Source organism: Sinohyriopsis cumingii, chromosome 2 (assembly GCF_028554795.1).
Source record: "Sinohyriopsis cumingii isolate HCF-2022 chromosome 2, ASM2855479v2, whole genome shotgun sequence".
In the NCBI taxonomy this organism is placed as follows: domain Eukaryota; kingdom Metazoa; phylum Mollusca; class Bivalvia; order Unionida; family Unionidae; genus Sinohyriopsis; species Sinohyriopsis cumingii.
Window position 1 is genome coordinate 116226227 of NC_142962.1, and position 25679 is coordinate 116251905.

Below are 25679 nucleotides of genomic sequence, written 5' to 3' on the forward strand. Positions count from 1 at the left end.
ATGATTGATGTAATTCGGGTTATGGTGTATACAGTTTGATATTACTTGAGATGCACACCTGTCAACAAACTTCTAGATGCGCCATTTTCACTTCCAGGACTTCAAAGATAAATTGTACAAACTAGTTGACAAGTTTTCACATTTTCATATATTTTTTAATTCATTCATGGCAGATACGGATAGGCCCGGATTATCCATAGGGCAAAGCGGGCAAAGTGCCCAGGGCCCCTGAGGCTCAAGGGGCCCCTTATATTATTGTCTGATTTTACATGCAGTGTTGTTAATAGTACTGTAACCATATCTATGGACACGGCAGGTTAGCTATGGGTCACTATGCTGGCTGTGCCCAGGGCCCCCAAAGGCCTCAATCCGGCCTCGCATACGGAAGCTGGTATTGCATAGTCTGCAAAATGCGTTTTCCCCACTTTAACACCTGATAAAGTAAGTGTACTTTGGACTAGTACAGGTTATTTTTCCGAGGACAAGGTGAAAGAAATTTTTGGGTTTATTAGGTCTTTAAGTTTGTTCTTGCAGTCGAAATAAGTGATTTTTAAGAGCACTCTTGAATGGGTTCACTGTGTCTTTGTGTCTAAGTTCAGTGGACAATTCAATCCACGTTGCTGGGCCCTGGTATGCAAAAGAACGTTGTCCATATAACTTCGTTTTCATAGTGGGAATATAAGATTGTCAGAAGAGGAGCGTAAGTATCTTGCCGGTATATACACAAGGGTGAGGTCGGATAGGTATGTTTAACTGGAGTCCGTCAGTGAAATGTGGCACAGAGAACAAATTTTGTGTTTGATTCCGGATCGAATGGATAGTCAGTGTAGGGTACAGAACAGCGGGGAGGTATGCTCTGATCGTGGTACTGTATGATCCGATCAGCTGTGTTTTGAACTTTTTGAAGTTTCTGGAGTAGATATTGAGATGAACCAGACAGAACTGAGCTACAATAGTCCAGTCTTGAAAGTACTAATGAACACACAAGTGTTTTAGTGGCGTCATCTGACCTTTCCGTCGCATGCTGGCAAAGAATCTCAGATACGAATAAAGGCCATTTTAAACTGCTCTCAAACCGATTGTTCTCATTATGTCATACCAACGTCATTGATGTCACAGTGATTAAAAGGCATGCAACGTGAACAATCATTTCAAACTGAATTATCACTTAATTTGTTTTAGTTCAAAGTTGCAGGAATAAATTTAATTATTAGGAGCTAATGAACTTATTGTTGAAGAGTCGTAAAGTGTCATTTTCAACACCTACCATTTTATAACAATATGTTCCTTGCACACATAGACAGATATTTGTTTTTAACAAAAAATACCGATTTTGGAAAGTATCGCTACTATTCTATCCGAGTCTCTTTCAGAGACTTGGAGTTATTTGAGTCACATCGGAAAGAGACGAGAGTGTTCGAATGACTGGGTTTTGTGTAACTTCAACTACACCGAATAAGTGCTCGAGAACACCAAGTAAGTGCTGAATTTACTGGATTAATTTAAAACCATTTATTTAAACAGAAAGTCACGAGCTGGGTAGATAATACTAAATTTGGACAAATAGTGGTAAATTATTGCTATCTATTTAGGTTACATTAAAATAGTTTTTGATGATAGAAAAACAATTCAGAATTCAATAATATCGTTTTAGGAGAGTGTCCAATATTCGTTGGGGAAGGGGCGTTTATTTTATTCTTAGGGTTGCTGCGTTTACGGACTAAAATATAAAGAGAATATTACTTATGCAAAACTAAGTCTCTTGAAATGTTATAATAATCTTATAACTGCATTGGGGAAGGAGTATAATTTTAAAATAATATGATTTACAACAGTATAGCTCCGTGACTGTTCCCCAGCGAAAATCCCTATTCTGCGGGTGGGTGAGTTTGAAGTGTCATTTGATGTAAAAATTAAAATTTGTATATGCCATGTCAACTTACTGTACAAACTACATTTGATGGAAATCGGACACGAGGAATATTTATAAAAAGTCTATACCTGTAAACTAGTTTCGATACATTAGATGCTTGTATTGGTACTCATGCTTTAGTGGAGTTTCCAGCTTAACTATGCTCTAAAATTAGACCTTGTATTGTTCAATAGGTTTGTTGTCGGTGGGATTTTTTTATCATTTTATCTTGAACTTCGTCTAGGTAAGTCGCACAAACATTAATATAAACATGAAATTTCTTTCAAATTAACCACACATTTATATTTTAATGCTATATAAGAACTTCTGTTAAGTTGTTCGCATTTTCAATGACTGGCGGGGAAGGGGGTGGGGGGCGAATAATGTTGTATATTTTGATAGATATATAACCTGGAAGACATTGCTTGTTATTAAAGACTTTTCATGAATTTGTTACTTGCGGCCGTCATGGCGAACTTTTTTGGATGCTATAGGTTCTGATGTAACATGTTATTAAAGAGAGTACCCTTTACGCTTGCATTATTTAACATGTTTCAGTTAAACATAGGCGGCCAGTGGCACTAGCTCGTTCACTGAAATAGCAAACGGTACATTCACAGGCCATTTTAAAACTTTCATTGACGCATTGTACTAGCTGTATACGCTGTACCTCTGCATGAGGAAAAAAAGTAAGGCTATATTTACACACTTCAGCGCTGATAAAAGCCATTAATGTATTGAAAATCTGACCTCGTCGACAGTAAGCATAAAACGGAGTTAAAACAGATCAATAAATAACTTGCATGTCTTATAACAGCAATGTATTTCACCAGTATTGTAAAAAAAAAAAAAACTTTAAAAAAAAGTTTACATAAAGTGTTGGAATATGGTCTCTTAGTATATGCTTAATCTAAACAAAGCTAAATAACACTTCTAAAGCAATCCTCTTTGTAACAAAACCTTTGATTTTAATTCCCATTTTATAAAATAAATACTCATGTATCTTGAACATTTGGATCTCTGCTTTACTTGTGTTTGCTGAATCAAAGATATTTAGGTGCCGTGTGTGGAGTACCAAGAGTAGTGAATAGGGATACCCTACGGACAATGGGAATTAGCATTACAGAACCCCTTGGGACAATCTACGGACAATGGAAATTTAACATGGCGAAAAATCGTGGGACAATCTACGGACAAGGGGAATTTAACATGGGAATAAATCGTGGGACAATCTACGGACAAGGGGAATTTAACATGGGATTTTTTTTTTAAAAATTTTTAAAAAAAGGGGTAGGCAATTCAAAGACTATCTCTTTTCGAGAAATATGGCTGGCCCTGAAAAGGGCCTTTGGGTTTTCTTCTTCTAATTTCTTCTTTTTCTCCACCAAGTTCTTATTTTATCTCCTACACTCTTCTTCCCTTTCTTTTTTTCTTCTCCTCCTCTTCTTTCTTCCTCTTCTCATTTTCTTCTTCTTTTTCAATTTTTTCGTTCCATTTTGTGACGATCGTCGATAAATACCTATGTATCTATAATCAGCTGAAATTCCTATGAAATCCCACTATCTATTTATAGCTCCAACTTGTGGGTTTTTCCTTTGGAAAATCCCACTATCTTTTTATAGCCTCAGCTTGAGTGACGTTCCTGTTTATGAATTCTAGTATATATGTATAGCTACAAAATGTGGAAATCCCCAAGTCGATATTTATAGTCTCGAAATTTCCAGCGTCAGTGACGTCACTGTACTGAACACTAGGGATAAATATCAACAGTGTTGCAAGTGGCTGACCTGAATGCACGCTACTGCAGGTAGGTAGGTAGAGTGTATCTGATAGGGATAAAGTGAGTTTTATACGGACAAACAGAGACCAATACACACACCCACACAACGTACGCGCGCAGACACACACACACACACACACACAAACACACACACAAACACACACACACACACACACAACGTACGCGCGCCGACATACTCACACACACACATACTCTCTCACACACACACACACACACACAGAAACACACAACGTACGCGCGCAGACATACTCACACACACACATAAACACACACACTATAAAATAGATAAAATTAGTAACTACTTACAATATCAACTTCTGTGACGATCGTCGATAAATACCTATGTATCTATAATCAGCTGAAATTCCTATGAAATCCCACTATCTATTTATTGCTCCAACTTGTGGGTTTTTTCCTTTGGAAAATCCCACTATCTTTTTATAGCCTCAGCTTGAGTGACGTTCCTGTTTATGAATTCTAGTATATATGTATAGCTACAAAATGTGGAAATCCCCAAGTCGATATTTATAGTCTCGAAATTTCCAGCGTCAGTGACGTCACTGTACTGAACACTAGGGATAAAATATCAACAGTGTTGCAAGTGGCTGACCTGAATACGCGCTACTGTAGGTAAGTAGGTAGAGTGTATCTGATAGGGATAAAGTGAGTTTCATACGGACAAACAGAGACCAATAGACACACACAACGTACGCGCGCAGACACACACACACACACACACAAACACACACACAAACACACACACACACACACACAACGTACGCGCGCCGACATACTCACACACACACATACTCTCTCACACACACACACACACACACACACAGAAACACACAACGTACGCGCGCAGACATACTCACACACACACACACACAGAAACACACACACTATTAAATAGATAAAATTAGTAACTACTTACAATATCAACTTCTGTGACGATCGTCGATAAATACCTATGTATCTATAATCAGCTGAAATTCCTATGAAATCCCACTATCTATTTATAGCTCCAACTTGTGGGTTTTTCCTTTGGAAAATCCCACTATCTTTTTATAGCCTCAGCTTGAGTGACGTTCCTGTTTATGAATTCTAGTATATATGTATAGCTACAAAATGTGGAAATCCCCAAGTCGATATTTATAGTCTCGAAATTTCCAGCGTCAGTGACGTCACTGTACTGAACACTAGGGATAAAATATCAACAGTGTTGCAAGTGGCTGACCTGAATACGCGCTACTGCAGGTAGGTAGGTAGAGTATATCTGATAGGGATAAAGTGAGTTTTATACGGACAAACAGAGACCAATAGACACACACAACGTACACACACACACACACACACACAAACACACACACACACACAACGTACGCGCGCCGACATACTCACACACACACACATACTCTCACACACACACACACACAGAAACACACAACGTACGCGCGCAGACATACTCACACACACACATAAACACACACACTATAAAATAGATAAAATTAGTAACTACTTACAATATCAACTTCTGTGACGATCGTCGATAAATACCTATGTATCTATAATCAGCTGAAATTCCTATGAAATCCCACTATCTATTTATAGCTCCAACTTGTGGGTTTTTCCTTTGGAAAATCCCACTATCTTTTTATAGCCTCAGCTTGAGTGACGTTCCTGTTTATGAATTCTAGTATATATGTATAGCTACAAAATGTGGAAATCCCCAAGTCGATATTTATAGTCTCGAAATTTCCAGCGTCAGTGACGTCACTGTACTGAACACTAGGGATAAATATCAACAGTGTTGCAAGTGGCTGACCTGAATGCACGCTACTGCAGGTAGGTAGGTAGAGTGTATCTGATAGGGATAAAGTGAGTTTTATACGGACAAACAGAGACCAATACACACACCCACACAACGTACGCGCGCAGACACACACACACACACACACACAAACACACACACAAACACACACACACACACACACAACGTACGCGCGCCGACATACTCACACACACACATACTCTCTCACACACACACACACACACACACAGAAACACACAACGTACGCGCGCAGACATACTCACACACACACACACACAGAAACACACACACTATTAAATAGATAAAATTAGTAACTACTTACAATATCAACTTCTGTGACGATCGTCGATAAATACCTATGTATCTATAATCAGCTGAAATTCCTATGAAATCCCACTATCTATTTATAGCTCCAACTTGTGGGTTTTTCCTGTGGAAAATCCCACTATCTTTTTATAGCCTCAGCTTGAGTGACGTTCCTGTTTATGAATTCTAGTATATATGTATAGCTACAAAATGTGGAAATCCCCAAGTCGATATTTATAGTCTCGAAATTTCCAGCGTCAGTGACGTCACTGTACTGAACACTAGGGATAAAATATCAACAGTGTTGCAAGTGGCTGACCTGAATACGCGCTACTGCAGGTAGGTAGGTAGAGTATATCTGATAGGGATAAAGTGAGTTTTATACGGACAAACAGAGACCAATAGACACACACAACGTACACACACACACACACACACACACACACAAACACACACACACACACACACAACGTACGCGCGCCGACATACTCACACACACACACATACTCTCACACACACACACACACAGAAACACACAACGTACGCGCGCAGACATACTCACACACACACATAAACACACACACTATAAAATAGATAAAATTAGTAACTACTTACAATATCAACTTCTGTGACGATCGTCGATAAATACCTATGTATCTATAATCAGCTGAAATTCCTATGAAATCCCACTATCTATTTATTGCTCCAACTTGTGGGTTTTTTCCTTTGGAAAATCCCACTATCTTTTTATAGCCTCAGCTTGAGTGACGTTCCTGTTTATGAATTCTAGTATATATGTATAGCTACAAAATGTGGAAATCCCCAAGTCGATATTTATAGTCTCGAAATTTCCAGCGTCAGTGACGTCACTGTACTGAACACTAGGGATAAATATCAACAGTGTTGCAAGTGGCTGACCTGAATGCACGCTACTGCAGGTAGGTAGGTAGAGTGTATCTGATAGGGATAAAGTGAGTTTTATACGGACAAACAGAGACCAATACACACACCCACACAACGTACGCGCGCAGACACACACACACACGCACACACATACACACATACACACACATACAGAGGGAAGAGGAAAAAACAAACCCCAAATATACTATCAACACAGAAGGGAGATGATACAAACCCCAAATAAACTATCCACACAAACGTACGCGAACGCATACAAACCCCAAATATACTATCAACACAGAAGGGAGATGATACAAACCCCAAATAAACTATCCACACAAACGTACGCGAACGCATACAAACCCCAAATATACTATCAACACAGAAGGGAGATGATACAAACCCCAAATAAACTATCCACACAAACGTACGCGAACGCATACAAACCCCAAATATACTATCAACACAGAGTGAAGAAGTAAAAGTTTTTTGAAAGCACCTAAGCCCTCACCTGCAATGACCAACTCTGCCAAACACCTACACCCCACCCCACCCCACCCCCCACTCCCAACACTACAAAACCCATTTAACCCGTTATTTTATGGCATCAGTGTGTGATTTAGGAAACATCAAGACACAAAATAATGGAGGAATAGACTGACTATTGTTTACCGACTTGCATGCCTAAAGAGCGTGCGTGAAGGAAAACATCCTTCCATTTCAATTCTAACTAAAACATGATCCAGAGGGATAGAGATAGGTGAAAGGGCACAATTTCATAAAGTGTGAGTAGAAAACAAAACACGCCATCCTTATTATACAATGTCAAGACCAAGAGACACGTACGTGTTCTTTCTGGTCTATTCTCTTTTAGAAGGTAGTATGAAATTTCACATCAGGGCCAACGCATCGGCTCACATTGTCAATTTTTCCATTTCCATGTCTTTACTGGCACAAGTTCTTCATCATCTTCAATTTCTTCTTCTTCTGAATCCCTCTTCTCTGTTTCGTCTTGTTTTTGTTTCTTCTCTTTTCTCGTAGGGCACTCTGAATTCCAGTGTCCTTTCTCCTGACAACGATATTAGGTATCTTGACTTTTGTCTCTCTTTCTTAGACGAAGCAGGTATTCTGGAGACAAATACCCATTTACCTTTGCAGACATAGCAAACTTCATTAGCACTTACACACTTTCGTATGACTCTCATGAAATCAACGATCAAAAGAGTAAGTTTTGTTGCCACTTTCGCATGTGAATTATGCTTTCGTATGACTTTTAGCAAATATTTGACCAGCAGGTCGATCTGTGCTGACTCTTCCATCTTCTTGATCGTTTGAGAGCGGAATGAATACTCTGACGCTAAGACACTCTCCTTATATACAGGGACCTGCTGCGTATGAAACCTAGTCAAATGTAATTTTGCAATAAGATGAAACGATTTCATTGAGGAAGTAAAAAGCAATGATGTACCGTATCGCCTCACACAAAACCTAAAGTGTTAGTTCAAATCCGTGTCAGCGATTTCGAAGACGACATAACTGAGCTTTAATCAATGCTCTCCAATTATGCCACAAAACCACGAGTCCTGATTCACGCCAAAAGAAATTTCGTTCGGTCCATAAGAAATAGTATCATATCTGAGAAACGCAAAAAGGAACTTCCAGAAAACTGAGAAAGACGGCTTACACCTACAACGTAAATGTATGAGTTCAAGTAGTGCGTAAAACTTAGTCAAATTAAATTTTTATAGTCAAGACGAAACGATCTCTTTTCGAACAAGAAAGCAGACACCAAGCGACAATGGCAATCCGTGTCACACAACACTTTTCAAAATGTATATTATCAGAGGTTTGTTCTAGCGATCTGCACGGTTAAATTAAATGTTGATGTATTTTGCAATAAGACGGACACAATTTCCATGGGATCGCCCATGGTACGAATGTTCGTGCATTAGTTTAATTTTTAAAAATATTTTTTTTTATATAAATCGCCTATAGGATAGACCCAGTAAAGCATGGCCATTCTCGTCACTGTCTGAATAGCTACTCAAGTCAATTCGAAGCGAACGCGGTAAGAAAATAAGTATAGCCAATGAAATGGCTTACAACGGGTGATGCATTGTTTTGTTCTAGGACTGTGTGGCATAATAATCCCTATGTTCTTGCGTTGTTACCATTACAGTGCAGACAGACTGAAATGTGAACTTACAAGCCCTCTTTGTGTGTGTTGTACCATTTCCTCTTACCACATCAAAATACTGAGCGTCACAGTATTGGTTCGCGTTTTCAAACTGACCATTTTTTTTATATCTCACTTAAACATTTCGACATAAACACTCACACTCACATCGGTAGAGTCAGAACAGACGTGTTACAGTATTGAGGGGAATGTTATCTTTTCGTTTTCAAACTAATAAATTTGGGGCTTGTATGAAGTAAAGAACCGAAAGTACAGTGAAACTCAAGGATGATGACCCAATCTGTCTGTCTATTGATGCGTGTATTTACTTAAGAAGAAATATGACCTCTAAAACACAAAGAGATACGGCAAGCATGATTAGATCAAACACAACGATGTTTTCCTTCACGCCCGTGTAATTTAGAGTTTCAATCGTCTTTGAAGACAAACTTGGTCTCCTTTTGTAGGGCTTGAAATAATAAAAGAAACTGAAAAATCTTAAGCACTTTGCTATAGATAATTTCATCAACAGACTAAACAACATAAATACCGTTACAACAATAGAAAGCCTTAAATCTTCTATCAAAAAGAAATGCATGAAAAAAATTAAAGATTAACGATAACTAACCAATGAAACCGAATTTAACAAAGGCAATGACATGTGAAGAAATGCCTCTCACTTTGGAAAGGTAGGCGAATGTACTCTGTCATGCACCATCAACTTGAAAAAAATTATAAACAGAGAGAAACCTGAATTCAAAATTCAGTTGTTTCTTTTTCTTCAAAATTGTTTCGTTTCTTTTTTCTTTTTTTTGGAACAAATCTAAGCACTAATATAGAGTGGAAAAGGGAAAATGCACATACAAGCTTTGATATTTCTGAAAAAATGAGGGGATATTCCTAACGTTCATAACCACCTATATATGCTTGGACTTGTCTGTGACTTATCCACAAAACAAGATGTACATATTTCTGGTCAAGCTGCAAGTGTGTGCGTGCTTTTGAAAATGGTAAAAATGGGATATACAATTTTCTCGTGACACTTATAAAGTGAAGAGTCTGTGCAAGTGTCAAAAGCCAAAGTCATATAAGTTTTGTATTTTGTACGGCTTGTAAAGATTTCCACTTTAGAAAATGTGAAGTATCACAAGTTATTATCACAAACAGAAGTGGAACATAGGGGCTTGCAAGAAAGAAAATAACCCAGACAGTTGGTGTCATCAAGAGTGCTAGAGACGGTACCCGAACTTGCTTGCTTGCTTACTTGAATTAAAGTGATTTTCGCTCTAATGGAGCATGTATCACTGGTTTAATAACGCACCGCGTGATTTTTAATTACTCCTGGGGAAGGAAAGAGAGCCTCATCCCCCCAGGCTTTTATGTACTCACAGACTACTTTTAAATTTAGCCAATCAGGTGTAGGACTAACTAGTCCTTAACAACCTGACTGAAAGGCTTTAAACATGAGTGGGAATTGTCTCACCACACACTCATTTTTCTGTCCGAGCGTGGTAAAGGAGGAAAAAGGTGCTCAGCAAGACAGCCATGGATGTTAAGTACTCACCAAAACGCTAGCCCGTACTTATTTCAAATCAAGTCGTGTCACCAAAAAAGACGACGTGTACGACATCAAAGGCATTGTCAAACGCAGAATACCTCAGTGCTAACTGGCTAGGTCTGCATTTCTTGCTCCCGCTGCTGTTGCGTATATTTCTTCCCTCCACACCGAGTTCTGGGCCTAATTCTTTAAATTTCGTTGTACCCGAACTTACATTATCCATATTATCACCAACAAAAAAAAAACAAAAAAAAAAAAAACGCACAGACCTAAAAGAAACACTCACTCACTTTTTACAGAACATTACTATTTTTTTGGGGAACTTGAAGCGATCGCCATAGCCATAGCTTCAAGTTCCCCAAAAAATTTTTAGGGCTACCCCATACTCTCGAAAAGAAATAACATTCCATTGCCTATGATATGTTAGTCAGTTAGAAGAAAAAATACAGAAGTGAGTCTATCAGCACATGATTTCTTTATCTTGATTAGAAAGTGTGACTCTAAGTTGTTCGTTTCCGTCGCTTATCAAAATTTTAAAAATAGTAATGTTCTGTAAAAAGTGAGTGAGTGTTTCTTTTAGGTCTGTGCGTTTTTTTTTTTTTGTTTTTTTTTTGTTGGTGATAATATGGATAATGTAAGTTCGGGTACAACGAAATTTAAAGAATTAGGCCCAGAACTCGGTGTGGAGGGAAGAAATATACGCAACAGCAGCGGGAGCAAGAAATGCAGACCTAGCCAGTTAGCACTGAGGTATTCTGCGTTTGACAATGCCTTTGATGTCGTACACGTCGTCTTTTTTGGTGACACGACTTGATTTGAAATAAGTACGGGCTAGCGTTTTGGTGAGTACTTAACATCCATGGCTGTCTTGCTGAGCACCTTTTTCCTCCTTTACCACGCTCGGACAGAAAAATGAGTGTGTGGTGAGACAATTCCCACTCATGTTTAAAGCCTTTCAGTCAGGTTGTTAAGGACTAGTTAGTCCTACACCTGATTGGCTAAATTTAAAAGTAGTCTGTGAGTACATAAAAGCCTGGGGGGATGAGGCTCTCTTTCCTTCCCCAGGAGTAATTAAAAATCACGCGGTGCGTTATTAAACCAGTGATACATGCTCCATTAGAGCGAAAATCACTTTAATTCAAGTAAGCAAGCAAGCAAGTTCGGGTACCGTCTCTAGCACTCTTGATGACACCAACTGTCTGGGTTATTTTCTTTCTTGCAAGCCCCTATGTTCCACTTCTGTTTGTGATAATAACTTGTGATACTTCACATTTTCTAAAGTGGAAATCTTTACAAGCCGTACAAAATACAAAACTTATATGACTTTGGCTTTTGACACTTGCACAGACTCTTCACTTTATAAGTGTCACGAGAAAATTGTATATCCCATTTTTACCATTTTCAAAAGCACGCACACACTTGCAGCTTGACCAGAAATATGTACATCTTGTTTTGTGGATAAGTCACAGACAAGTCCAAGCATATATAGGTGGTTATGAACGTTAGGAATATCCCCTCATTTTTTCAGAAATATCAAAGCTTGTATGTGCATTTTCCCTTTTCCACTCTATATTAGTGCTTAGATTTGTTCCAAAAAAAAGAAAAAAGAAACGAAACAATTTTGAAGAAAAAGAAACAACTGAATTTTGAATTCAGGTTTCTCTCTGTTTATAATTTTTTTCAAGTTGATGGTGCATGACAGAGTACATTCGCCTACCTTTCCAAAGTGAGAGGCATTTCTTCACATGTCATTGCCTTTGTTAAATTCGGTTTCATTGGTTAGTTATCGTTAATCTTTAATTTTTTTCATGCATTTCTTTTTGATAGAAGATTTAAGGCTTTCTATTGTTGTAACGGTATTTATGTTGTTTAGTCTGTTGATGAAATTATCTATAGCAAAGTGCTTAAGATTTTTCAGTTTCTTTTATTATTTCAAGCCCTACAAAAGGAGACCAAGTTTGTCTTCAAAGACGATTGAAACTCTAAATTACACGGGCGTGAAGGAAAACATCGTTGTGTTTGATCTAATCATGCTTGCCGTATCTCTTTGTGTTTTAGAGGTCATATTTCTTCTTAAGTAAATACACGCATCAATAGACAGACAGATTGGGTCATCATCCTTGAGTTTCACTGTACTTTCGGTTCTTTACTTCATACAAGCCCCAAATTTATTAGTTTGAAAACGAAAAGATAACATTCCCCTCAATACTGTAACACGTCTGTTCTGACTCTACCGATGTGAGTGTGAGTGTTTATGTCGAAATGTTTAAGTGAGATATAAAAAAAATGGTCAGTTTGAAAACGCGAACCAATACTGTGACGCTCAGTATTTTGATGTGGTAAGAGGAAATGGTACAACACACACAAAGAGGGCTTGTAAGTTCACATTTCAGTCTGTCTGCACTGTAATGGTAACAACGCAAGAACATAGGGATTATTATGCCACACAGTCCTAGAACAAAACAATGCATCACCCGTTGTAAGCCATTTCATTGGCTATACTTATTTTCTTACCGCGTTCGCTTCGAATTGACTTGAGTAGCTATTCAGACAGTGACGAGAATGGCCATGCTTTACTGGGTCTATCCTATAGGCGATTTATATAAAAAAAAATATTTTTAAAAATTAAACTAATGCACGAACATTCGTACCATGGGCGATCCCATGGAAATTGTGTCCGTCTTATTGCAAAATACATCAACATTTAATTTAACCGTGCAGATCGCTAGAACAAACCTCTGATAATATACATTTTGAAAAGTGTTGTGTGACACGGATTGCCATTGTCGCTTGGTGTCTGCTTTCTTGTTCGAAAAGAGATCGTTTCGTCTTGACTATAAAAATTTAATTTGACTAAGTTTTACGCACTACTTGAACTCATACATTTACGTTGTAGGTGTAAGCCGTCTTTCTCAGTTTTCTGGAAGTTCCTTTTTGCGTTTCTCAGATATGATACTATTTCTTATGGACCGAACGAAATTTCTTTTGGCGTGAATCAGGACTCGTGGTTTTGTGGCATAATTGGAGAGCATTGATTAAAGCTCAGTTATGTCGTCTTCGAAATCGCTGACACGGATTTGAACTAACACTTTAGGTTTTGTGTGAGGCGATACGGTACATCATTGCTTTTTACTTCCTCAATGAAATCGTTTCATCTTATTGCAAAATTACATTTGACTAGGTTTCATACGCAGCAGGTCCCTGTATATAAGGAGAGTGTCTTAGCGTCAGAGTATTCATTCCGCTCTCAAACGATCAAGAAGATGGAAGAGTCAGCACAGATCGACCTGCTGGTCAAATATTTGCTAAAAGTCATACGAAAGCATAATTCACATGCGAAAGTGGCAACAAAACTTACTCTTTTGATCGTTGATTTCATGAGAGTCATACGAAAGTGTGTAAGTGCTAATGAAGTTTGCTATGTCTGCAAAGGTAAATGGGTATTTGTCTCCAGAATACCTGCTTCGTCTAAGAAAGAGAGACAAAAGTCAAGATACCTAATATCGTTGTCAGGAGAAAGGACACTGGAATTCAGAGTGCCCTACGAGAAAAGAGAAGAAACAAAAACAAGACGAAACAGAGAAGAGGGATTCAGAAGAAGAAGAAATTGAAGATGATGAAGAACTTGTGCCAGTAAAGACATGGAAATGGAAAAATTGACAATGTGAGCCGATGCGTTGGCCCTGATGTGAAATTTCATACTACCTTCTAAAAGAGAATAGACCAGAAAGAACACGTACGTGTCTCTTGGTCTTGACATTGTATAATAAGGATGGCGTGTTTTGTTTTCTACTCACACTTTATGAAATTGTGCCCTTTCACCTATCTCTATCCCTCTGGATCATGTTTTAGTTAGAATTGAAATGGAAGGATGTTTTCCTTCACGCACGCTCTTTAGGCATGCAAGTCGGTAAACAATAGTCAGTCTATTCCTCCATTATTTTGTGTCTTGATGTTTCCTAAATCACACACTGATGCCATAAAATAACGGGTTAAATGGGTTTTGTAGTGTTGGGAGTGGGGGGTGGGGTGGGGTGGGGTGTAGGTGTTTGGCAGAGTTGGTCATTGCAGGTGAGGGCTTAGGTGCTTTCAAAAAACTTTTACTTCTTCACTCTGTGTTGATAGTATATTTGGGGTTTGTATGCGTTCGCGTACGTTTGTGTGGATAGTTTATTTGGGGTTTGTATCATCTCCCTTCTGTGTTGATAGTATATTTGGGGTTTGTATGCGTTCGCGTACGTTTGTGTGGATAGTTTATTTGGGGTTTGTATCATCTCCCTTCTGTGTTGATAGTATATTTGGGGTTTGTATGCGTTCGCGTACGTTTGTGTGGATAGTTTATTTGGGGTTTGTATCATCTCCCTTCTGTGTTGATAGTATATTTGGGGTTTGTTTTTTCCTCTTCCCTCTGTATGTGTGTGTATGTGTGTATGTGTGTGCGTGTGTGTGTGTGTCTGCGCGCGTACGTTGTGTGGGTGTGTGTATTGGTCTCTGTTTGTCCGTATAAAACTCACTTTATCCCTATCAGATACACTCTACCTACCTACCTGCAGTAGCGTGCATTCAGGTCAGCCACTTGCAACACTGTTGATATTTATCCCTAGTGTTCAGTACAGTGACGTCACTGACGCTGGAAATTTCGAGACTATAAATATCGACTTGGGGATTTCCACATTTTGTAGCTATACATATATACTAGAATTCATAAACAGGAACGTCACTCAAGCTGAGGCTATAAAAAGATAGTGGGATTTTCCAAAGGAAAAAACCCACAAGTTGGAGCAATAAATAGATAGTGGGATTTCATAGGAATTTCAGCTGATTATAGATACATAGGTATTTATCCACGATCGTCACAGAAGTTGATATTGTAAGTAGTTACTAATTTTATCTATTTTATAGTGTGTGTGTTTATGTGTGTGTGTGAGTATGTCTGCGCGCGTACGTTGTGTGTTTCTGTGTGTGTGTGTGTGAGAGAGTATGTGTGTGTGTGTGAGTATGTCGGCGCGCGTACGTTGTGTGTGTGTGTGTGTGTGTTTGTGTGTGTGTGTGTGTGTGTGTGTGTGTGTACGTTGTGTGTGTCTATTGGTCTCTGTTTGTCCGTATAAAACTCACTTTATCCCTATCAGATATACTCTACCTACCTACCTGCAGTAGCGCGTATTCAGGTCAGCCACTTGCAACACTGTTGATATTTTATCCCTAGTGTTCAGTACAGTGACGTCACTGACGCTGGAAATTTCGAGACTATAAATATCGACTTGGGGATTTCCACATTTTGTAGCTATACATATATACTAGAATTCATAAACAGGAACGTCACTCAAGCTGAGGCTATAAAAAGATAGTGGGATTTTCCACAGGAAAAACCCACAAGTTGGAGCTATAAATAGATAGTGGGATTTCATAGGAATTTCAGCTGATTATAGATACATAGGTATTTATCGACGATCGTCACAAAATGGAACGAAAAAATTGAAAAAGAAGAAGAAAATGAGAAGAGGAAGAAAGAAGAGGAGGAGAAGAAAAAAAGAAAGGGAAGAAGAGTGTAGGAGATAAAATAAGAACTTGGTGGAGAAAAAGAAGAAATTAGAAGAAGAAAACCCAAAGGCCCTTTTCAGGGCCAGCCATATTTCTCGAAAAGAGATAGTCTTTGAATTGCCTACCCCTTTTTTTAAAAATTTTTAAAAAAAAAATCCCATGTTAAATTCCCCTTGTCCGTAGATTGTCCCACGATTTATTCCCATGTTAAATTCCCCTTGTCCGTAGATTGTCCCACGATTTTTCGCCATGTTAAATTTCCATTGTCCGTAGATTGTCCCAAGGGGTTCTGTAATGCTAATTCCCATTGTCCGTAGGGTATCCCTATTCACTACTACCAAGACCAAACATTTTGATACTATGGGTGGTCTCGTATGACAGGTTTCATTTAAATTACTGCAAGAGGTTGTCTTTCTTGATAATTAAGGTTCCATGCAAATAAAATCAGGACATACATACGTGCGTGGGTGCGTGCGTGCCTGCGTGGGTGAGTGCATGGGTTAGTGCGTGGGTGTGTGCGTGCGTGGGTGGGTGCATGCATGCATACATGCATGCATACATACATACATACATACTGTTACGTCGCCCTCTTAATAGGAGGTATGGTTAATTGGATTTGGCTTTAGTTATCTGGGGGATGACCTCCCTCGATTTTATAGCCCGGTGGGAGTGGACAGATAGAATATCAACAGAGAACTCAGCACGACTATTGGGAAGAAATAATGCAATACGATCCCCCTTAAACAAGAAAGATAACAAACTTTAATCAATGACAGTTAATAGCCCCGACTCCAATTCACCCTAAGTTATGTCAACGTAATTTAATAGCAGTGTCTAATTTGTTTTTATTTCATCATAATACCGAGTGGTGAAAAGAGCACAGAGTCCACGACTGATTGCATCACCTTCCTTTCTTAGCATATCTTCATATTCCATCTAGTCTTTCTATTCTGAACGCTTCAACTCTTCTGGACTTCCTAGTCTTTTATTCTAAACACGTCATATCTTTCGGACTTGCGTCTTCGGACTGTCCCGTCTCCCCTAGAAAGATGTTTCCTTAATGATGTTCTCTTTCAGAAATTGTGCGGCCTAGGAATAAAACCCGTCTTTTATTACAAGACAGACAACTGGTCCCCTTTTTTTTGTTTAACGAGGAAAGCACTATTTGTGTTAGGCTTCCTCGAACCCAAACGTTTCCTCTTTCTCAGGAATTTTCGAACTATAAAATTTCGACCATGGTCGTCACTTTAAATGCACATTACTTCCAAAGTGTACGCCTTAATTTACTCTGAGCAATCGTAAGTAGCGGTTCCTACATTTTTCCCAAGAGAGTCATTTCTTTTGTCAGATTTTGGAGAGCCTAGAATCTCTGAACTACGTTGCATATCAACGTCCCTTTGAAAATGACTATTGGACATGGGTTACTATCAAGCGGTTATGGTTGGTAGCTCAAATGTTTACTTTATCAGGACAGCGTTGCGATGTTCCGGTCAAATCTCGATGAGTATTATATGCTGGCCTTTCAAGTTTAATGTGATGTGATGTGATTTTTATTTTTAACGTAGCTTTGACAATTTTTCAGTCATATCGCTACGATATCTGCATTGTGGCAGTTTATATTGATGTCTAGCACTGGGGTATCATGCCGCAGACATGTAGCATGATGTCCCACCCAGTCACATTATCCTGGTCTCAAGTTTAATACTGGCATGTGTGTGGGGGGTGGGGGTTGAAGAAGAAAGGTCCAAGTGACCCTTTAGAAAGACTTTTCTGGCTTAAATATAATGAAATTTTAATGTTCAATTCATTCAGTTTTAAGGTTCAATACGAATCGAAATTCGACACTTTCCACATACATAGCTACATACATACACGCGCGCACAAACTCACATACATACATACATACATACATACATACATTGTTGTTGTTGTTGTTGTAGGGTTTAACGCCATTTTTCAGCACACGATATGCTATACATAGCGGCCAGTATTGATGGTGGAGGAAGAAACTGGAAACCCCCGGAAAGAACCACCGACCCTCGAGAAGCAACTGGCAAGCTTTCTCACATACCCACATTAGCCGAATCCGAGACTCGAACCCACGCAGACAGAGGTGAGATGGCAGTGATCCGTAACGGTAAGCACTTTAGACCACTCGGCCACTCGGGGCCCCCATACATACATACATACATACATAATAGTGTATTCAACAGCAGCAGGAAGAAAATGTCATTAATTGCGTAGATTTGTGTAGTTCTAGGCTGATTATGAGTCTATGGGTCATAATGAGGAAAACCAAGTATCCTTTTACTGTACACGTTTTTCATCTTGTCATTGACAAACTAATATTCGTCTATTTACATCATGTGTTACTAATGACCAAATCTAACCGTGTGGAGGTAACCTGTAAATGTGCATTTTCATTTTCGTTTCTATCCTTCAAGTGCAGTCTTATTGATCACTTGTGGCATAGTTCATAATGACTGTGCTGTTCTGCAGTGTGATAACGCCCCTTTCGTCTGTCAGCGCCTGCTTGCAAGTTAAAAAAATGCAAAGATATATTTTACACAAACTCGAGCGATTCCTTCAATATTTATGTGAGGTACAGAGGATCTAGTGTACAAATAGTTAATCCAAAACGATTAGAAATACGGAGAATCTCGCATGGAACAATTCCTCCAACACTGTTAGAGATACGGAGAATCTCGCATGGAAACGTATGGAACAATACCTCCAACACTGTTACAGATACGGAGAATCTCGTATGGAACAGTTTCTCCAATATCATTATTGATACAGAGGATTTCGTATGGAAGCTCGCTTTAAATGACATGAATATAGCTAATTCAGTTGTTATACCTTTTCGAATCCTTTTTCGAACAAATAAATAATATGATTCAGCTTGATTCACAATCTGTTTATTATACGAACAAGAGTAACAATTTTAGAAACGACAAAATCGTGTAGTGATCTGGCTTTGCAGTACATTCGGACCCATTTGATTTTATATATTTGTATCTGACTTTGTAGATACCAGGTCTAAATCGGCCAATATGACTCATTAGTCAGGGAAGATGTTTAAGAACGTATTAATTCCAGTTATTAGGGGGAAATTTTCTTTGCCATGTAATTGTCTATAGGCGGTCACTTCATACTGATCTGAATTTGCTTGCACCTCAGTCGATTCTGGGTCCTACTTTCAGTTCCAAATCGATTTCTTGTTCTTTTGTGTCGAGCTTTGCATTAGGAACATCCTTACAACACCACTAATACAACACCACACACGCGCATTGTGACTTCCAACTAAATAAGACAACGGCAGAAAAACAGGTACCGCTGTTGCCGAGCAAAGTATAAGACAGGCTTCAATACTAAAAAAGTGAATATCTAAATGAACAAAATGCAGTGTGAATGACAATCATACATGTTATGCAATGCAATTATGGGCTCAGACATGGGTCATTAAATAAGTACATATTCTCTTTGACACATATTCAATATGTGAGCTATATTATCAAATGATAATCATTACAAAGCGATGTCAATAAATATTTTTAGAAAGAAACATAATCCTGGATTTTCTATTGATCAAATCATCCAAAAAAGACAAATGAGTGTTTGTAGACAAGAGAAAGAAAATCAAGCAAATTATGTTTCTAAGAAATAATTACCTCATCACACTAAAGTTAATGCTACATTTCAAATCAAGCACTATTAAAAAGACATAAAATTAGTCTTTTTCTTTTCATATAGACAACGGGCAATAAACGTAGCTCATTACCTATCCATGCCTACTCCAGCTGTGACTACATTTTAAGCAATATACCAAAGAAGAAACTGCCATGGTGGGGTGTTCGTAGTGATCAGGTAAGTACTGTTGAAGAAGCATAATTTACTTAAAATTTACTCTCTCATAGTAAGAAGATTATTATGGACACTCTTCTGACCGTCAAAATGCTCTGGCGAATACAGCAAAGCAAGAGGCTGTATCGGTTCAATTGGGCCTGGTACTCGCTTGGGTAGCACAAAACGGGACCCACTAGATTCAGGTTTTGTATCTGCGAATCTAAATCTCTGCGAGGAAAATGTTCGAGAAGACTGACTGTGCATGCAGGCGAACAGCTTATAACGCGAGTTTCACATAGATGTGTGTGTGATTTAGTTCACATAGATGTGTGTGTGATTTAGATTTTTAACGTATCTTTAGCAATTTGTCAGTCACATCGCTACGATGTCTGCAGTGTGGCAGTTTATAGTGATGTCTAGCACTGGGTCATCATGCCGCTGACATGTAGCACGATGTCCCGCCCAGTCACATTATCCTGACATCAGGCCGACCAGTCCTAACACTAACCACCTAATGCTGAGCGCCAAGCGAGGCAGCTGTTAGTACCATTTTGGTAAGTCTATGGCAGGACTCGGACGGGGATCGAACCCACGACCTCCCGCATCTGAGGCGGACGTTCTAACCACTAGGCTACCGGAGCGTTGCTGGTTCACATAGATCGCTCTAATATCATGCTGTCCTATCCTCAGGATACGACTTTGCTCGTATGACACGTCAGAGAACCCGGGCATATAACAAACTTCAGCCAACGAAGACAGGGCTTGGAGGTGATATCCTGCTTTTTGTTTGGCCTTCAAGGGAAGAAAGAATAATTATAGCGGTTGCCACAACTCGTCTCCGTGCGCTTCAAGTAGTGCTTAAGGGATGTTGCATGTACTCTGCTCTCGACTTGTATATAGACGTGAGGGAGCGTATGACGACTCTCTGACTGTTCACTGATGGTGAGTTGTTCTTGGCATGTAAATAGTTCACTCTGCATGCCTAAGCTAAAGCTAGTGGAAAACAGGTTTCTATGATACCAGCTTCAGCGAGACTTGACTAATGGCTCGAAATTATTTGAATTGAGCCATTTTAAAATCCGGGACAGATTTCAGTTTAAAAATAGTGCGAGGGATTTTGGTATATTCAAATGAAAATTGGCTAGTAGGTCTGATGGGTCGTTTTCATGACCGATATCTCTTCTGCCACGATGCTAAAATGTGTTGGACATCATGGAGCGGTAGCCTTTGATGGCCCTCTTTTTCTCACTGTAGAGCGTGGAATAGAATGTCGGCTAGTTGAGTGATCGATGCACTCCAAGGGACAATGCTATTTACTCGACACTAGTCCCTGAAATTACCCTCCATTTTCCCTTATAAGCCTTAAGAATGGGGACGCATTCTTTGTCTCAGGATTCTCTCCGCAATCGAATGCATAAATTCATCTCTTGTGAAGCTATCCTCTTGTTTCTTACCTCTCCTGCACGGGTGCCACCTAGGGTGGTTCGGTTTTCGTCTGGTGGCACAAAGTTGAGATCTGAACTGCACATTGGAAGTACAAGATCCCTTTTCTTGACAAGCCTATTGTCTCTCCGTTGATGTGGGTGGGGTGGGGTGGGGCTGGTTTCTAAACGAGGATACAGGTTGAGTGGCAAGTTGGAGGGTTATGCGTGATGTGGCAGTGGGGTGACAAATGTACATAGAGGAGACGAATATCATCGATGAAATATAATTTATTCCATTATTTTGTTAACCACACAATTTGCAAAATGAAGATGGTTTCAATAGAAACTTTTTGATACAATACTTTCTTCAAACAATTACATAACAAAAACTGGAATTACAAATGATTGCACATTGTGCTGGAATCAAACAGGAATGCTGACTCGACCAGTGGAAATGACAACCAGAAAGTCGGTAATTACCCTGAAATATAACGTCTGTAAACACAGGGGAAGTGGTGGGGGGACGGCTGGTGGATCTCATACACATAGTGATATCCATTGATCTACAACACTGGCTTGACTGAAGACGGATGTCGATGATATTAAATATCGACAACTGTCTGTCTTAGTAATTGCTTTGGAGATCCAATATGCTTTTGTAGTTTGATAATAATGTGTACTAATGGTTTTAACTGAATATTTCTTTTGCCTCCATGCAGTAGGACATTATTAGTATTATTTTCATGTTTTTACTCTGCTGAAAATAATTTTGATAGGATAACTTTTATACTGTTTTGTATTATGATCCAATTACTGATGTGCAATACAAATCCTCTATTACGATACTGTTGAGCAAGGACAGTTTCTACGTAGGATACCAAGTCAAACGTTGATTTCCATTTTTAAAAGTTTATTCTACATGGACATGATGATATTTTTTGCTAGATTATTTTTTTAACAGTTTTAACATCATTAGAAACAAATTATATCAGCGTTATTTCAGCCCTGAACTTTGCGTTATCGATTAATGATTCGACTGGATTACCATGCGTACTTTGGAGTAACCTGATCGTGATCGGGACAGGTCTTAAGTTTTTCACATAAATACCACACGGGAACATCATTGCTTGTTGTTAAATGAATAATCAAAATACAGAACAGGTAGTTAGTTGCATCCATTCCCATCATAACGAAGAACTGGCCAAAATGAAAGAAAAAAAATATTGTGATCATGTCAACTTCCCGACAATATTTGAAACTTTTCATTCCTTTCAAAAATAAAAAATCTTTGATTTTGGTTGTATTGTATATCATACGTTTATGTTGTAAATCAATGGGGATAATAATAAGAACATATGTGCTGTTGTTTTGCATGTGTTTGAATACATGCTGTATGTTTGTTTTAATGTTCTCCTGTTTATTTAATGCATTAATTTAGCCATATGAATTTCTTTCTGTTTTGAGGTTTCATCTTTGTTATTTGTCGAGCAATACTATGAGTGGTTGTTAAATATTCTGTAAAATATCGTATGATGATTAAATGCTGAAGAAGTGTAATTTTGTGTGTTTCTGTAGAACGTTGTCATATATTATTTTAGCCGACTTAAAATAGAATTTACTTTACTTGACGTTAAAATATGAACTTACTTGATTAATTTGCAATACTCCACACATCCTAATTGCAGCTAACCATACAGTCAGTTCATCTAAAATTCTGATCAACGTCAGCTTTTGCACACCCGATTTTCCTTATATCTATTCGTATATGTTGTATCCTCATCTGTTTTTCAAAATTATCAAATATGGCTATGTTTTGCGTTTTGTCAAAATTACATTCAGACATGAAAAATGCATTGGATTGGGATGCATAAATTCCTTTTTCTATGAGCTTTCTTTGCCATTGTCAGGGCAACTGAATGATATTCGTACGTTTTGATTTATTATAGCAATCCAAAAATCGGAACCGTTTCCACTTCACTGGTATATTCTATTTATTTTTTTAATGTGATTTTTTATATTTAGCGGCAGGATAATTCAACACCAGATTTGTGCATACAAAGTATCCCTTGTACCCAATGGTTCCAAAAAGTAACAACCGATGAATGTGACTCGCTTCTCATGTGCCATTCTTAAAATTGGTTAGCCAGTACGGAAGGCCTATAACTAGTAAATATGTGTCTTCCGTTTAGCTGGACGCGTACCAGAATGCATGACAGGGATTATACGAAACACGGAGCCAGACTAATGGTCGCGACGCATCATGAGGAAAAAGTACAGAGATTATCGCTTTCATTGAGATGCCGGACGCTTAGTTCTCTACGGCCTCAGCTACCGCATTACCGTATGTCTCGTACAGAAACTATTATATGTGACAGCCCGAAATAGTATCTAACAGAAGGATACTTTGGATGTCGGATGAGTGCGATCATAAGTCGGAGAGAGACGATTGAGCTACAATAGACCTCTACCGATAGCCCAAGTGCATCCCTATACTAGGTATTTGGGTGTAATGCACACTTTGAGCTCGTCATTCATTAAATTATCTGGCTGAAAAAATGTCAAAAGTAGAAGACTTGTAGGACAATGTAAATTGATCTCGAGTCAAATACAGTTCAACATTGAATTGGATAGAGTCGTACGTATCGATTTTGAGTAACCAATACTAAGAAAACGTAACTCTTTCACATAAGTAAACACACTTTTCAGATCACATGTTAAAGTCGTAAAGTGTATTATACATTAAACACACTAGAGTACTCTTAATGAGTGTTATTTACTTTCGAACGTTATAGAAATGCAATCCATTGACTTAGTCTCGAGTGACACAGTTTATTATTCAACGAATTTCATTCTTATATCCACCAGTTTCATAATTTGCTTATGACATAATTGCTAGATGTGCGTGTTGCTGGGACCTTGTTGGTGTTGTTGCTAAGTGTTGTGTCCCAGAGAAAGATACGATTCATTTAACTTGACATTATTATGCAAAAGGATGTGAATGCATAGATATGTTTGATTTAAACGAATAAATAGCAGATATGTTTCATCAATTGGGTGAAAATACTTGAGGACATTTTATTTTTATATATTGGCTAGCAGTATGTACATCAGCTATGTAGTTGACTTCTTACTGGATCAAGCATCAAGCTGTTACCTTTTACCGTTTATGCTATAATGTGCTTGATTCCAGCAGAAAATATTAGTTGTAAGATAATTCTCCTTTTTAATTCAGGGTAAAAATATCACATAAAAATGACAACAAAAACAATAATGCATACACATTTAAGGATTTTAACTTGATTCGTCTGCATAAAAATCTGCTATACTTACCACTAGACTGTGCGGGCAAATAAAATAGTATCAAATTTCTTGGTCATAATGTTATAAATGTCTATTTACGGGCAGTGGAAAAATACGTATCGTAATTCACGGCCTGGCATAAAAATAAATTAGATTACCGTACAAAATAATATTGATAGGAAAACGCCACGTGTATGAAATCTATTTTAAAATGACCTACCACTGGAGTAGTTTCATTTTAGCATATTCTTGTATTGGTATTGACGGTATATTAAAACTTACCGATGCACTAAAAATAAACTTACATATTGATCATCATATGACACAAACTTTCATTTGATCAGGGACTTGACGCAGGTAAGTATGAGATATAATGGTAGATGAATGTATTGTTATAATGGTACAAGAAATGTCTTGTTTGTCGTAATTAATCACATGCGCTAATTCATTAGTGTTTGTAAGTTTATTTTAAATTTAAAAAAATATATAATGATTTACACATTATATGCATTTTAAATACAGCAAGTTTTGTTGAGCTCGCCTGGGATTGGGCCATATGAGAATATGCTACGATCCTCCATCCGTCGTCCGTTGTGTGTCCATCACTTTAAGCCATTTTGGACTTCTGAAACAACATTATCGTATCGCCTTCTTGTGGACTCTATGTATAATAGGGCGATGCGCCTTACTGCATGCCGTAAGAAGGTACAAATGGAGGTTGGATCGGCGGTGGCTCATTTGTTAGCGTGCTCTTCTCGCGGGTTCGAATACTACAGTTTGATATGACTGTATTAGCTTTCATGGGCAAGGCACTTTACTCCACTTGTCTTGCAACTAAACTTCCTAATTGTCTTGACGTACCAAAAAACGCCAGATCAAACCTTCTATCAATGCCTTTCAGTTGTGTACAAATGATGCCAGCCTGCAATTAAATATGGCTTCCATTATTGAAAATACATTAACCTTTAAGATGAAGTTCAGTGTATTTACCATCTATATGATTGTGAACTCCTTGGACAGTAAATATTTTACTTTTTCATGAAAACGTTTTGATCGAATTATAGAGTATATAGAATTTATT

General features: G+C 38.3%; 1 protein-coding gene across 2 annotated transcripts in view; it reads left to right on the plus strand.

Annotated features, from left to right (window-relative positions):
- Positions 1-1372: 1372 nt before the first annotated feature.
- LOC149805668 (interferon-induced protein 44-like) overlaps positions 1373-25679 on the plus strand; it is a 52251-nt gene continuing 27944 nt past the window's right edge. Inside the window, exon 1 of one of the 2 annotated variants that reach the window (XM_089950320.1) lies at positions 1373-1476. The gene's annotated coding sequence lies outside the window, so the exon portion shown is untranslated. Of the gene's footprint in view, positions 1477-19721; positions 19896-25679 lie in introns of those variants that run through there. The other variant, XM_089950321.1, reaches the window with a different exon arrangement.